The sequence below is a fragment of the Camellia sinensis genome, chromosome 1 (genome assembly GCF_055761805.1).
Source record: "Camellia sinensis isolate YWXY chromosome 1, ASM5576180v1, whole genome shotgun sequence".
Classification (NCBI taxonomy): Eukaryota; Viridiplantae; Streptophyta; class Magnoliopsida; order Ericales; family Theaceae; genus Camellia; species Camellia sinensis.
The window spans coordinates 172,899,309-172,914,244 of NC_138961.1; positions in this window are offsets into that span (position 1 = coordinate 172,899,309).

Below are 14,936 nucleotides of genomic sequence, written 5' to 3' on the forward strand. Positions count from 1 at the left end.
AAAATATTATATAATAATATAACATAATATATATATATATATATATATATATATATATAATACATAATAAAGGGAAAGAAAATGGAAAAGGAGTCTAAAATAATTTGGCAAAAACAGGTGTAAGACTAGGATTAAAGTTTATATTCCATCTTTTTACTGAGAATTTTGTGAGATAGCATATTCCTGTTTTCATCATTGAGTAATCAAAAGAAAGCGCCCAAGTCTTAGGGCCGGTCAAAATGGGGTGTCTACAGAGATGCTATTGCTTTGGTTGATAGTGGTGCAGATATGAATTGCATACAAGAAGGCTTGGTTCCTACCAGGTATTTCCAAAAGACAAGCCAATCATTAACCAGTGCTAGCGGTAATAGTTTGTATATTGATTACAAACTTCCAGAAGTGTTGATTTGCAATAAGGGATTATGTTTAAAAACATCTTTTGTTCTAATAAAAAATATGTCTCAAAACATAATTCTTGGTACTCCCTTCCTGAATCTTTTAATGCCTATTACTAAAATTGATACTATAGGTATTCATACAACTCTTGATAATCAAAAGATTATTTTTGAATTTATTACTTCTCCCTGTACAAAAGAATTAGATCAAATCACTAATTTAGTTTCTTTAAAACAAAACCAGATAAATTTTTTGCAACAAGAAGTTAGCTTTTTAACTACAGAACAAAGAATACAGCAATCATCTTTTCAATAAAAGATTAAACTGCTTGAAAAAGAATTCCAAGAAGAAATTTGCAGTGATGTCCCTAATGCTTTTTGGGATCGCAAGAAACATATGGTTTCGTTGCCATATGAGCCCACTTTTGATGAAAGAAAAATTCCCACAAAGGCTCGTCCCAGTCAAATGAAAAAAGAGTATATGGAATTGTGTAAAACTGAAATTAATACTCTTCTTCAGAAAAAGTTAATTAGACCCAGTAGATCTCCTTGGAGTTGTACTGCTTTCTATGTCAATAAAAATGCAGAAATAGAAAGAGGTGTTCCTACACTAGTAATTAATTATAAACCTCTTAATGAAGCCTTACAGTGGATTAGGTATCCAGTACCTAATAAGAAAGATCTTTTGGATAGATTACAAGATGCAGTGATATTTTCTAAATTTGATATGAAATCAGGTTACTGGCAAGTTCAAATTGTAGAAAATAACCGGTATAAAACTGCTTTTACAGTACCTTTTGGGCATTTTGAATGGAATATTATGCCATTTGGATTAAAGAATGCACCATCTGAATTTCAGTATATTATGAATGATATTTTTAATCCATATACAGAATTTGCTATATGTTATATTGATGATGTACTTATTTTTTCATCCTCAATAGATCAGCATATGAAACATCTTAATATCTTTAAGAATGTTATTTCCAGAAATGGTCTTGTAGTTTCTGCCCCTAAAATGAAACTTTTTCAGACAACTGTTAGATTTCTAGGTCATAATATCCATAATGGAACTATCATTCCTATTAATCGCAGAATGGAATTTGCTTCTAAATTTCCAGATGAGACAAAAGATAAAACTCAATTACAGCGATTTTTGGGAAGTTTAAATTATATCCATGATTACTATCCTAATCTTGCTACTGATGCAGCAGTGTTATACAACCGTCTTCGTAAAAACCCTCCTGTTTGGGGCCCAGAACATACTTCAGCAGTTAAGAAAATCAAGGCTAGAGTCCAAACTCTTCCTTGTCTATGTTTGCCTCATCCTGAATGGAAAAAGATTGTTGAAACCGATGCCTCAGATTTAGGATTTGGTGGCATATTAAAACAGTTTAATCCAAATACTAACAAAGAAGAACTTCTATGATTTCACTCCGGTATTTGGCATGATGCAGCTAAAAGATATCCGACAATTAAAAAAGAATGTTTAGCCATTATTAAATGTGTTTTGAAATTCCAGGATGATATATTAAATCAACATTTTTTAATAAGAGTTGATTGTTCTGCTGCTAAACAAATCTTCAAAAAAGATGTTGGCAATTTAGCCCAACGTCAAATTTTTGCTACTTGGCAATCAACACTTTCTGTCTTTGATTTTGATATTGAATATATTAAAGGTGAAAATAATTCCCTTCCTGCTTTTCTAACTCGAGAATATTTGCAGAAATCTCATGCAGGGTAGAAGCCGGGGCTCCGCCCGTCGGGGCCGTGGAAGGGGTGCTAACCCTTATCATACAGAATTTCTGCCATTATTTGGCCAATCCAATAATCCCGGAGAATCTTCTAGCAAAACTGCTAAAGATGTCCTTCTTGCTCCAGAAACATCCTATGTCCAGAATATTATTCGAGAGGAAACTGTCCTCTATATCGATTCTTCTGATATCCAGTGGATGGTTGATCTGTGGGAGATTAAACGCCGTTATCTCGCCACTCAAAATGCACCTCTGCATTTTGACCAATACAGATATGTGTACGAACAAATTCTTACAGAACTTACTTCGGTACAATTCCAGCATACTTTAGCTGATCCAAACAGGACTGCTAGTCCTATTAATTACAGTAAGGCTACTATCCAGACTATTATTCCAATCCAGGCTTGGGGTATGCATCCCCATGTTACTAGAACTCTTGATATACGTTCTAAAGAATCCAAATATAGTTATTGGGATTATGTAGATGCTTTTTCTCAAACTTTTTACTATATGAATCCCCCTTGCAGCCATTCTTGGTTTTTCCGTGTCCTTCCTGATGTTTTCAAAAATGATCTCCCAAATTGGTTTCTCATTTGGTGGGATAAATTCGGCATCCAGCTTGACGTTTTTCCAGAACATGTCAGACTTGCATTCAATGAATGGCAAGTAGCTTTCAGTCAAATTCTAGCTAATAAAGAAATTTCTATGTCAAAATGTCTTGTTCATTTTGTTATCAGATTTGGAATTCCATGGATATGGAAATGGGATTTCAAATGTGATTTTCAGAATAAAATTCCCAGACTCAAGCGCATTTTCCTGTATAAGTGGTGGATTAAAATGGATGATTCTAAACCAAAGCAGGAATTAATTCAGAAGATCAAAGAACATACTCAAGCTTGTTGGGATGCTTCTCCTAAATCTATCCCAGCATCTCCAGTCAATTCTTTTATACAAATCCAGCAAGAGCTCAGAAAACAATTTCCAGATTTATTAGAAACAGAGCTTGTTATTAAAAGTATGGATTATATGAAGCAACAATTTCTTCAATCCATCACTAGTAAAGATTCCAGCATGAAATCAACGTCCAGTACCCAGAATGAGGATGATAGGACTCAGCCAGATCCTTACGAAGAAGAAAATGAATTTACAGTCCTTGCAGGTGAGTCTCAAGACCCGAATGAAGACCCGACCGACAATGAACCGAATTATGGAGATATTTGGGATTCGGTTACTGAAACGATTGCGGACAAGCTGATCCATAACAAGAGTAAAGGCAAAGGCAAAGCATCATGATTTTTGGCCTATCCGCCAACTTTTGTCTGCCATTCCAGTTTATCAACTTTCCAGCTACACAACATGATAAACAACTTTCGGTGTGATTAGTACAGACGAACCAACTTTTGGTAAAAGCAGATTCCATTATCTGTCATCTTTCCAACTGTCCCACTTTACCGACAATTGAAGATAAGAAGATAGGATGCCCGACTGCAATACCATCCAGCACACGCCACCTGTCTTCGTTATCATTTCTTTTGTAATATAAATAGGCAGCCTCTGGTTTGTAGAAGGCACCACTAAATTTTCTTCTAAGTTTTATATTTTGTACTCTCTCTCTCTCTCTCTCTATTTTCAGTGTGTTTTTGTACAAGCTTAAAGTATAATAAAAGTTTGCCGATTTGGTTGTAAGTATTTCTCCTTTGCTTTTGCTGATGTGTGTCAGTTTACCAATTAGTACTATTGAATGATATATTAGAACTTTGGCAAAATAGAAAAATTAATACTGAATATTATATAAGAATTACTCGTAGTACTGATGCTTGGGCTTTACAACAGTTAGAAGAGTGCAATAATAAAATAAATCAAATCCAGAATTTAATTAACGAACAGATTTGCTGTTTGGCAAGGGCCAAGCGGCCTCCTCCTCCAGCACAGTAAATTTATGGACCATATATGATGTAATTAATTATAAATAAACCAAAACTATTTTATATGTTATTCCTGGATTTGTGCCGTTGAGAGGTAGCATAGTGTGAGGTTAAGTGGGACGTCACCCAAGTCGCGTAGTTCCAGTGTCCGTCTAGCGGTTAGCAGTAAGGACCTTTTGGTAACGTAAGTCGTTGACAGAAGTGTTAATATAATTACGAATCCAAACTAAACAACAAGTAATTTATTCGTAGTAAAGCAAATTGACAATTTATCATAGATTACATATTGAGACTAAAACATTCAAGAAATATAGAATATAAGAGTTGGAAACCAAATAAGAGCATATTAACACAAATTTTCAGATTTCTAGATTTGAATCAATTTGAAAATAATTATGAAAAAAATACTTTTATTGTCCCTACGTACTTGGCCTCCTGTGTGTTTGTAGATAAACAAGTCTAGTTTAAAACTCAATTTACGAAAGTAGGATAGGTATTTTAGATTTTATGATTATTCAGAATTACCAAGATCTGTTCAGATTCGTTGACCGTTACGCAAATCAGTTTTTCTCTCAAACCATTTACTCCCTTGAGTTCAAACAAATTTTAGTTGGAATATAACACCAAGATTAATATTTTGACATTAAATTGGGCTCAAGATTATTTTTCTGGAATTTTCTAAAAATAGAGAAAGTTGACTGTTTTTCTGGTTCTGTGAGTAACAAACTTAGAAAAATTGTTTAGGTTATAAAAATACATCCTTAAGTCCTACCAAATTTATATCATACTCTAGACATACCAAATGTTACCTCATAAAAATAGATTTTGAGTTTATGGAGTTTTGATGGGAAAATAAATTCAAGAGAGGGAGAAGATTTGCTGCTGAAAATTTAAGAAAGAAAGAGAAACACATCGTTTCTTAATTAATACACATTTATACAAGAGTCTAGGCCTAGACTACAACATATATATACAAAAAGCCTGTATTAGGAGGGAAAAAACTAGTGGTAAAGGAACTTGAGAGAAGAGGTAATGTATGTTTACCTTTGTTGTACAAGACTCAACAAAATTCTTATTTTTCTTTTTCTTTTTCTTTTTCTCTTCCCTCTCACTCTCTCTCTTTTTTTTTTTCCAAGATCACTCTCTCTCACTCCTCTAGTGCATGGCTGAAAATGTGTAAAATGAGGGGGAGAAGTGTGCATATATAGAGAAAGGATTGGAAGGTTTCTTAGGGGCCAAGTTCCATAGGTGTAATTGGTCAAAGTTGTCCATCAATGCCATTTCAACCCTCACATGACTAACTACTTGGGCTTCAATATATATATATATATATGTGAGATATTTGTATTTATGAACATAATATAATAGGTACAAGTACATTAATTAACAAAATATTACAATTAAGGGTTGGAATGAAATAAAATAAAAATATATAAGGACCATGTCTAAATTTATGAAACCTTCATATATGTTATTAATATACTAACATTAGAAAATAGTTAAAATAATAAATTTGAATTCTGTTAAATTAAAGCACAAACAAAGGCGAGAAACCAAGCAAAAACAACATTATCGGGAATTAAGATTTTAAAGTGATTAATCTATAATTATAGGGTCTGATAATTAATAATAGGGTTTTAAAAGTGATTATTAATCCATACGATCGATTAGGGTTTACTTGAATTAATTCACGATCCTTCTCGACTCTAGGGTTTAAAACGCAATTAAGTGAAAATTCAAGGGCATTATTGAAATAAACTCAAGGTTAGAGATTTAATGGACTTTCAAAAATTAGGGTCTTTACAGTGTGTCTAAAAAAAGGTTTCCTTGTTTCAAAATACGAAATAATTGTTTCTGGTGCACCACACATGCCAACTTTTATCTCAACTGTGGAAATAGGAGAAAACTCTTTTGTAGGACAAGCAGTAAAGAGCAAGAAGGCGGTAGATATGAATGCTGCAAAAGTTGCTTACTTTTGCCTTCAGTGATAACAAATGGGTGGCTATGAAGATGAATTGAAACCAGTAACAAATAGTTTTGAAACCTTCAATTTCTTTTTGTTTAATTTATACTGCCTAGTTAGGCAATCGTGAACTTCAGATAGAGATTTAGACATTTATAACCGAATGTCTGCCACTTAAAATTAGTAGTTTGAATCTTTTCTGTTTTTTTGTTGAAAGTTTTAGTCAAATTTTATTTATGTTTTTTTATTTGATTAGTGACATTATGTAAGCTGGCCTTCTTACCTAAAATTGCCTGTTGTTGATTTTGCTAAAGACAAATCATTAGAAGAAGAAATTGCAATATTAAAAATTAATAAAAGTCTTAATGATTTCCTAAATAATACATATTCTGATGATTTGTTTTTATTTTTTAATTCTTTAATGGTTAATTTAATGTGATTAATTCCTTTTTGTAAATCTTGCAAGATTATTTCTTTTTGTTTATCTTTTCTGAATTGATCTTGGGTATTAGTTAAACTACGGATAGGTTTATCTTGATGAGGTTTTTTATTTATTTTTATTTTTATCATTATTAATTAATAATGATTTTAATTTATTGATTAATATTTTTTAATTGCGTCTTTACTTAGTAATTGGCATGATGAAATCAATTGCAATTTTTTCCAGTAGACTTTCCTGTCTAAGGTTACAATTGATGGTTGATGGGAAAATCTATTAGAGTCCAGAATTTTTCCCCACTATTAAAGAAGCTAAACATGTAATTGCGAAAGTTGCTTGAGAGTCATTGTTGCCCGATGAAGTTGAGGAGGATGATCCACCTGTGCACAAGAATCTCATACAATGTGACGCCCCAAATTTTGATAATATAGTAAACCGATAAACCGAGGTTTAACTCGCAGACACACATCATTTTTAAGCACAAAATACAAATAATTATACTAAAATAAAATATTAATAATAGTTACAGATAAAATTCTTCAAGTCTTTAAATACAGATAAGTTCCTTGATACAAAAAGATTATCCAAAATACAAAAAATATAAAATCTAATCTCTATAGCAGCTATGGTTCCGTAAAGTTTTTAGGGATTTCGTTCTCAGTGTAAAACTCACATTCTCCTCGCATAAAACGCCAAGAGCTTGGAATGTCTAGTAAACACACACATCCCTACCTTTTCCCATTTCAAATATACAAGTAACATAACGGCACGATCATAACATATAGTGAAAGCAATAATTAACCAAAGCTTAGAATTAAATTTCAGTTCTCATGAATAATAGTCAATTTTAGTTAGTTCTAGGCAATTCCCCGCGGAATGCCATTCTTAACCAACCGCTAACACTGGCCACAAGCAATTTTAACTCCCTCTTGGTTAATACAATACCAATGTATTGCTTGCCACATAACCACTAGTGCATCGCTTACCGCACAATTACCAATGATGCCTACGCACCTACATTACATATCCGAGTGGTGACATCATGGTCTGCCCCAAGGGAACGGGCTTCCAGGGATACTCTCCTTGTGTGAGACCCTCGCTGCCACCCCTATGCCTCTCATTTCCGTTAAGCAGCCAAAATACCTCCCGTGCCATGTTAGGGTTCGAAAACACACTTGCGCAAGACGTCACAAAAATGGAACACATTCCACTATATCATACTCTTGAATCCATCGTTCATTATCTTATAAAATTTAATACAATGATCGCAACCCATTACCATTCCATTTGATTTCCCCTTTATTAAGTGCATTATGTTCTCAATTATAGCAAAACATGGTTAATGTAATTACGAATCCAAACTAAACAACAAGTAATTTATTCGTGGTAAAGCAAATTCACAATTTATCATAGATTATATATCGATACTAAAACATTCAAGAAACATAGAATATAAGAGTTGGAAACCAAATAAGAGCATATTAACACAAATTTTCAGATTTGAACCAATTTAAAAATAATTATGAAAAAAATACTTTTATTGTCCCTAAGTACTTGCCTCATGTGGGTTTGTAGATAAACAAGTCTAGTTTCAAACTCAATTTACGAAAGTAGGATAGGTATTTTAGATTTTACGATTATTCAGAATTACCAAGATCTGTCCAGATTCGTTGACCATTACGCAAATCAGTTTTTCTCTCAAACCATTTACTCCCTTGAGTTCAAACAAATTTTAGTTGGAATATAACACAAAGATTAATATTTTGACATTAAATTGGGCTCAAGATTATTGTTCTGGAATTTTCTAAAAATAGAGAAAGTTGACTGTTTTTCTAGTTCTGTGAGTAACAAACCTAGAAAAATTGTTTAGGTTATAAAAATACATCCTTAAGACCTACCAAATTTATATCATACTCTAGACATACCAAATATTACCTCATAAAAACAGATTTTGAGTTTATTAAGTTTTGATAGGAAAATAATTCAAGAGAGGGAAAAGATTTGCCGCTGGAAATTTAAGAAAGAAAGAAAGAGAAACACACCGTTTCTTAATTAATACACATTTATACAAGAGTGTAGGCCTAGACTACAACATATATATACAAAGAGCATGTATTAGGAGGGAAAAAACAAGTGGTAAAAGAACTTGAGAGAAGAGGTGATGTATGTTTACCTTTGTTGTACAAGACTCAACAAAATTCTTCTTTTTCTTCTTCTCTTCTCTCTCTCTCACTCTCTTTTTTTTTTTTTCCAAGATCACTCTCTCTCACTCCTCTAGTGCATGGCTGAAAATGTGTAAAATGAGGGGGAGAAGTGTGCATATATAGAGAAAGGATTGGAAGGTTTCTTAGGGGTCAAGTTCCATAAGTGTAATTGGTCAAAGTTGTCCATCAATGCCATCAATGCCATTTCAACCCTCACATGACTAGCTACTTGGGATTCAATATATATATATGAGATATTTGTATTTGTGAACATAATATAATAGGTACAAGTACATTAATTAATAAAATATTACAATTAAGGGTTGGAATGAAATAAAATAAAAGTATATAGGGATCAAGTCTAAATTTATGAAACCTTCATATATGTTATTAATATACTAATAGTAGAAAATAGCTAAAATAATAAATTTGGATTCCGTTAAATTAAAGCACAAACAAAGTCGAGAAACCGAGCAAAAATAACATTATCGGGAATTAAGATTTTAAAGTGATTAATCTATAATTATAGGGTCTAATAATTAATAATAGGGTTTCAAAGGTGATTATTAATCTATGGGATCGATTAGGGTTTACTCAAATTAATTTGCGATGTTTCCCGATTCTAGGGTTTAAAATGCAATTAAGTGAAAATTCAAGGACATTATTGAAATAAACTCAAGGTTAGAGATTTAATGGACTTTCAAAAATTAGGGTCTCTACAGTGTGTCAAAAAAAAGGTTTCCTTGTTTCAAAGTACGAAATAATTGTTTCCGGTGCACCACACATGCCGACTTTTATCTCAACTGTGAAAATAAGAGAGAACTCTTTTGTAGGACAAGCAGTAAAGAGCAAGAATGCGGTAGATATGAATGCTGCAAAAGTTGCTTACTTTTACCTTCAGTGATAACAAATGGGTGGCCATGAAGATGAATTAAAGCCAGTAACAAGTAGCTTTGAAACCTACAATTTCTTTTTGTTTTTTTTATACTGCCTAGTTAGGCAATCGTGAATTTCAAATGGAGACTTAGACATTTATAACCGAATGCCTGTCACTTAAAGTTAGTAGTTTGGATCTTTTTTGTTTTTTTGTTGAAAGTTCTAGTCAAATTTTATTTATGTTTTTTTATTTGATTAGTGACATTATGTAAGCTGGACTTCTTACTTAAAATTGTCTGTTGTTGATTTTGTTAAAAAATAAAGACAAATCATTAGAAGAGGAAATTGCAATATTAAAAATTAATAAAAGTCTTAATGATTTCCTAAATAACACATCTTCTGATGATTTGTCTTTATTTTTTAATTCTTTAATGGTTAATTTAATGTGGTTAATTTCTTTTTGTAAATCTTACAAAGTTACTTCTTTTTGTTTATCTTTTCTGAATCGATCTAGGGTATTAGTTAAACTAATGATAGATTTATCTTGTTAAGGTTTTTATTTATTTTATTTTATTTTATTTTATTTTGTCTTTATTGATTAATAATGATTTTAATTTATTGATTAATATTTTTTAATTGTGTCTTTACTTAGTAATTGGCATGATGGAATCAATTGCAATTTTTTCCTAATAGATTTTCCCGTCTAAGGTTACAATTGATGGAAAAATCTATGAGAGTACTGAATTTTTATGCCCTATTAAAGAAGCTAAACATGCAGCTGCGAAAGTAGTTTGGGGGTCATTGTCGCCCAATGAAGTTGAGGTGGATGATCCACCTGTGTACAAGAATCTCTAACAAGAAATGTGTCAAAAAAAAAGGTTTTCTCGTTCCAAAGTACGAAAGAGCTGTTTCTGATCCACCACACATTCCGACTTTTGTCTCAACTGTGAAAATAAAAGAAGCTCTTTTCTAGGACAAGCAGCAAAGTGCAAGAAGGCGACATAAATGAATGCTGCAAAAATTGTTTACTTTTGCCTTTAATGATAACAAATGGGTGGCTATGAAGTTGAATTGAAGCCAGTAATAAGTAGCTTTGGAACTTCCTTTTTTTCTCTTTTGTTTATGCTGCCTAGTTAAGAAATCGTGAACTTTAGATGGTGATTTCGACATTTACAATCGTATGCCTGTCGCTTAAAGCTAGTTGTTTGGATCTTTTTTTTTTTTGTCGAAAGTTCTAGTCAAATTTTATTTGTGTTTATTTATTTGATTAGTGACATTATGTAAGTTAGACTTTTTCCCCGATATAGTGTGTTGTTGATTTTGTTAACATATAAAGATAAATTTATTAGAAGAGGAAATTGCAATATTAAAAATTAATAAAAGTCTTAATGATTTTCAAAATAATACATCTTTTGATGATTTGTTTTTATTTTTAATTTTTTAATGACTAATTTAATATGGTTAATTTCTTTCCATAAATCTTGCAAGGTTACTTCTTGTTATTTATCTTTTCTGAATCGATCTAGGGTATTAGTTAAACTAATGATAGGTTTATCTTGACGAGGTTTTTATTATCTTTATTGATGAATAATAGTTTTAATTTATTGATTAATATTTTTTAATTGCGTCTTTACTTAGTAATTGGCATGATGGAATCAATTGCAATTTTTTCCCAATTGATTTTCCAGTCTAAGGTTACAATTGATGGGAAAATCTATGAGAGTCCTGAATTTTTCTCACTATTAAAGAAGTTAAACATGCAGCTGTGAAGGTTACTTGGAAGTCATTGTCGCCCAATGAAGTTGAGCAGGATGAACCACTTGTGTACAAGAATTTCTTACAAGAAGTGTATCAAAAAAAGGTTTTCTTGTTCCAAAGTACGAAATAAATTTCTAGTCCACCACACATGCTGACTTTTATCTCAACTGTGGAAATTGGAGAATACGCTTTTCTTAGACAAGGAGCAAAGAGCAAGACAGCGGCAGATATTGTTGAAAAAAATGGTTTAATATAGGCATATTTTTTAGCCCAATTTGAGTGGGCCCCAAAACGTCTTTTGGGGTGGGTCTGAAGAGGTGACGTGTTCCTTGCCTCGTGGCAAGTCACACGGTGAAGACGGAACGTCAAAAACCATTTATGAGTGAATGGGAAGTTGACGTCATTTTCGTGTCTAACATTAATTTTTATTTAGATAAAATTCATTTGAAGTTTTTCAATAAAAATTATTGTGGGAATTTAATTTAATTCTAAATTCAAATTTTGGGTTCCTAAGTGGTTTCCTAAAGTTTGTAATTGTGGGAATTTAATTTAAATTCTAAATTTAAATTTTAGGTTCCTAAGTGGTTTTCTAAAGTTTATACTTCTTTCTTTATTTATTAAACTATTCAAATAGTTTAATATATATTTGTATTCAAAATAGTTTAAATAATATGTTCCAACAGTTGCTTTGACTATTCCTCTAACGGAACTTTCTTCAAATTGTTTGAAATTTGCAACGGTCAAATCAATGTTTGAATAGTGGTGCACCTGTTCAATTTTTTGTGCACCTTTTCATTCTATTTTGGAACCTGTTCAGGCTGTGTAATTTTGCCTATTTATACCCATCTATTCTAGCAGTCAAAGGAATGAAATTTTCCATCTGAAATTCAGTCTGAAATCTTTGTTTTTTTGCTGTCCAGATTTCTTTTAGTGCATTATTCTTCATGTATAATTTTAGGAATAAATATCCAGAGAGTTAGAACACAGGTTTGGTTCATCGAACAATTTGTTTTGGAGTGCTACTACAAATTGGTTAAGATCATTGTATCCTGGGAGATAGACGTCACTCAACCGTAAGTACCGTAGCGGGGCGAATCTGTCTTAAGGACAGAGTATTACACACTCGACTTGGTCTTTTAATTTTTCGTTTGGTTCGACAAAATAAATTCTATAAGTTTTATTTTATTTTGGTTGAATTAATTTCAGTTTATTTTATTTACTCAGAAGATTGTTCCAACAGATATGAATGCTGCAAAAGTTTCTTAGTTTTGCCTACAGTGATAACAAATTGGTGGTTATAAAGATGAATTGAAACCAGTAACAAGTAGTTTTGAAACCTGTCATTTTTTTCTCTTTTGTTTATGCTGTCTAATTAAGAAATCGTGAACTTCAGATGGTGATTTAGACATTTACAACCAAATGCTTGTTGCTTAAAGCTAGTAATTTGGATCTTTTCTGTTTTTTGTTGAAAGTTCTTGTCAAATTTTATTAATTTTTTTTTTTTTCATTTGTGACATTATGTAAGCTGGATTTCTTCCCTGATATTGTCTGTTGTTGACTTTGCTAAAAAATAAAGATAAATCATTAGAAGAAGAAATTGCAATATTAAAAATTAATAAAAGTCTTAATGATTTCCAAGATAATACATATTCTGATGATTTGTCTTTATTTTTTAATTCTTTAATGGTTAATTTGATGTGGTTACTTTCTTGTTGTAAATCTTGCAAGGTTACTTCTTTTTGTTTATCTTTTCTGAATCGATCTAGGGTATTAGTTAAACTAATGATAGATTTACGTTGATGAGGTTTTTTTTTTCTTTATTGATTAATAATTATTTTAATTTATTGATTAGTATTTTTTAATTGCGTCTTTACTTAGTTATTGGCATGATGGAATCAATTGCAATTTTTTTCCAATAAATTTTCCCGTCTAAGGTTACAATTGATGGGAAAATCTATGAGAGTTATGAATTTTTCCCCACTATTAAAGAAGCTAAACATATAGCTGCGAAAATTACTTGGGTGTCATTGTTGCTCAATGAAGTTGAGGAGGATGATCCACATGTGTACAAGAATCTCTTACAAGAAGTGGGTCAAAAAAAAATTTCTCGTTCCAAAGTACGAAAAAATTGTTTCTAGTCCACCACACGTGCCGACTTTTATCTCAACTTTGGAAATAGGAGAAGACTCTTTTCTAGGACAAGCAACAACGAGCAAAAAGGCGTTAGATATGAATGCTGCAAAAGTTGCTTACTTTTGCCTTCAGTGATAACAAATGGGTGACTATGAAGATGAATTGAAGCTAGTAACAAGTAGTTTTGAAACCTGCCATTTCTTTCTCTTTTGTTTATGCTGCCTAGTTAAGAAATCATGAACTTCAGATGGTGATTTAGACATTTACAACCGATTGCCTGTCGTTTAAAGCTAGTAGTTTGGATATTTTATGTTTTTTGTTGAAAGTTCTAGTGAAATTTTATTTATGTTTTTTTATTTGATTAGTGACATTATGTAAGTTGGACTTTTTCCCTTATATAGTCTATTGTTGATTTTGCTAAAAAATAAAGACAAATCATTAGAAGTGGAAATTGCAATATTAAAATTTTATAAAAGTCTTAATGATTTCCAAAATAATACGTCTTCTGATGATATGTCTTTATTTTTTAATTCTTTAATGGTTAATTTAATGTGGTTAATTTTTTTTTATAAATCTTACAAGGTTACTTATTTTTGTTTATCTTTTCTGAATTGATTTAGGGTATTAGTTAAACTAATGATAGGTTTATCTTGATGAGGTTTTTTTTTTTCCGTATATATATATATATATTATCTTTATTGATTAGTAATGATTTTAATTTATTGATTAATATTTTTTAATTGCGTCTTTACTTAGTAATTGGCATGATGGAATCAATTGCACTTTTTCCCCAATAGATTTTCTCGTCTAAGGTTGCAATTGATGGAAAAATCCGTGAGAGTCCTGAATTTTTCCCCACTATTAAAGAAACTAAACATGCAGCTATGAAAGTTGCTTGGGAGTCAGCGTCGCTCAATGAAGTTGAGGAGGGTGATCCACCTGTGTACAAGAATCTCTTACAAGAAGTGTGTCAAAAAAAAGGTTTCCCCGTTCCAAAGTACGAAAGAACTGTTTTTGTTCCATCACATGTAACGCCCTCAAAATATTAACATTAAACCCAACAAATAAGACGAGCGTTGATAGATAAACTAACCATCTTCTATCATTCATTAGAATTCCGTCACATTAGTATTACATGTTATCATCAAAACAAAATGCCCTACGGGCTTACAGCTTTCCAAGTCAACACTTGGTTACAACAAGAGTTCTAACTCGTTTACACATTAAGCCCTTGGCTTGAAGTTACACATATAATACATCAAAAGTGAAACGACAAAACTATGCCCGCCACAAGCCTCCCAGCTATGTCCTTGGAGGTGGCATGCTTCCTGCACCTGAAAATGATATTCCCATATAGGGTGAGCCACAGCCCAGTAGAAATACACTAAACCAACCATGGACAATGACTAAAACATTAGCAATTGATAGTTGGTCACCACTGATTCAATCACATAAATTACATATTTATGTCAACGACTTACAAGTCCCA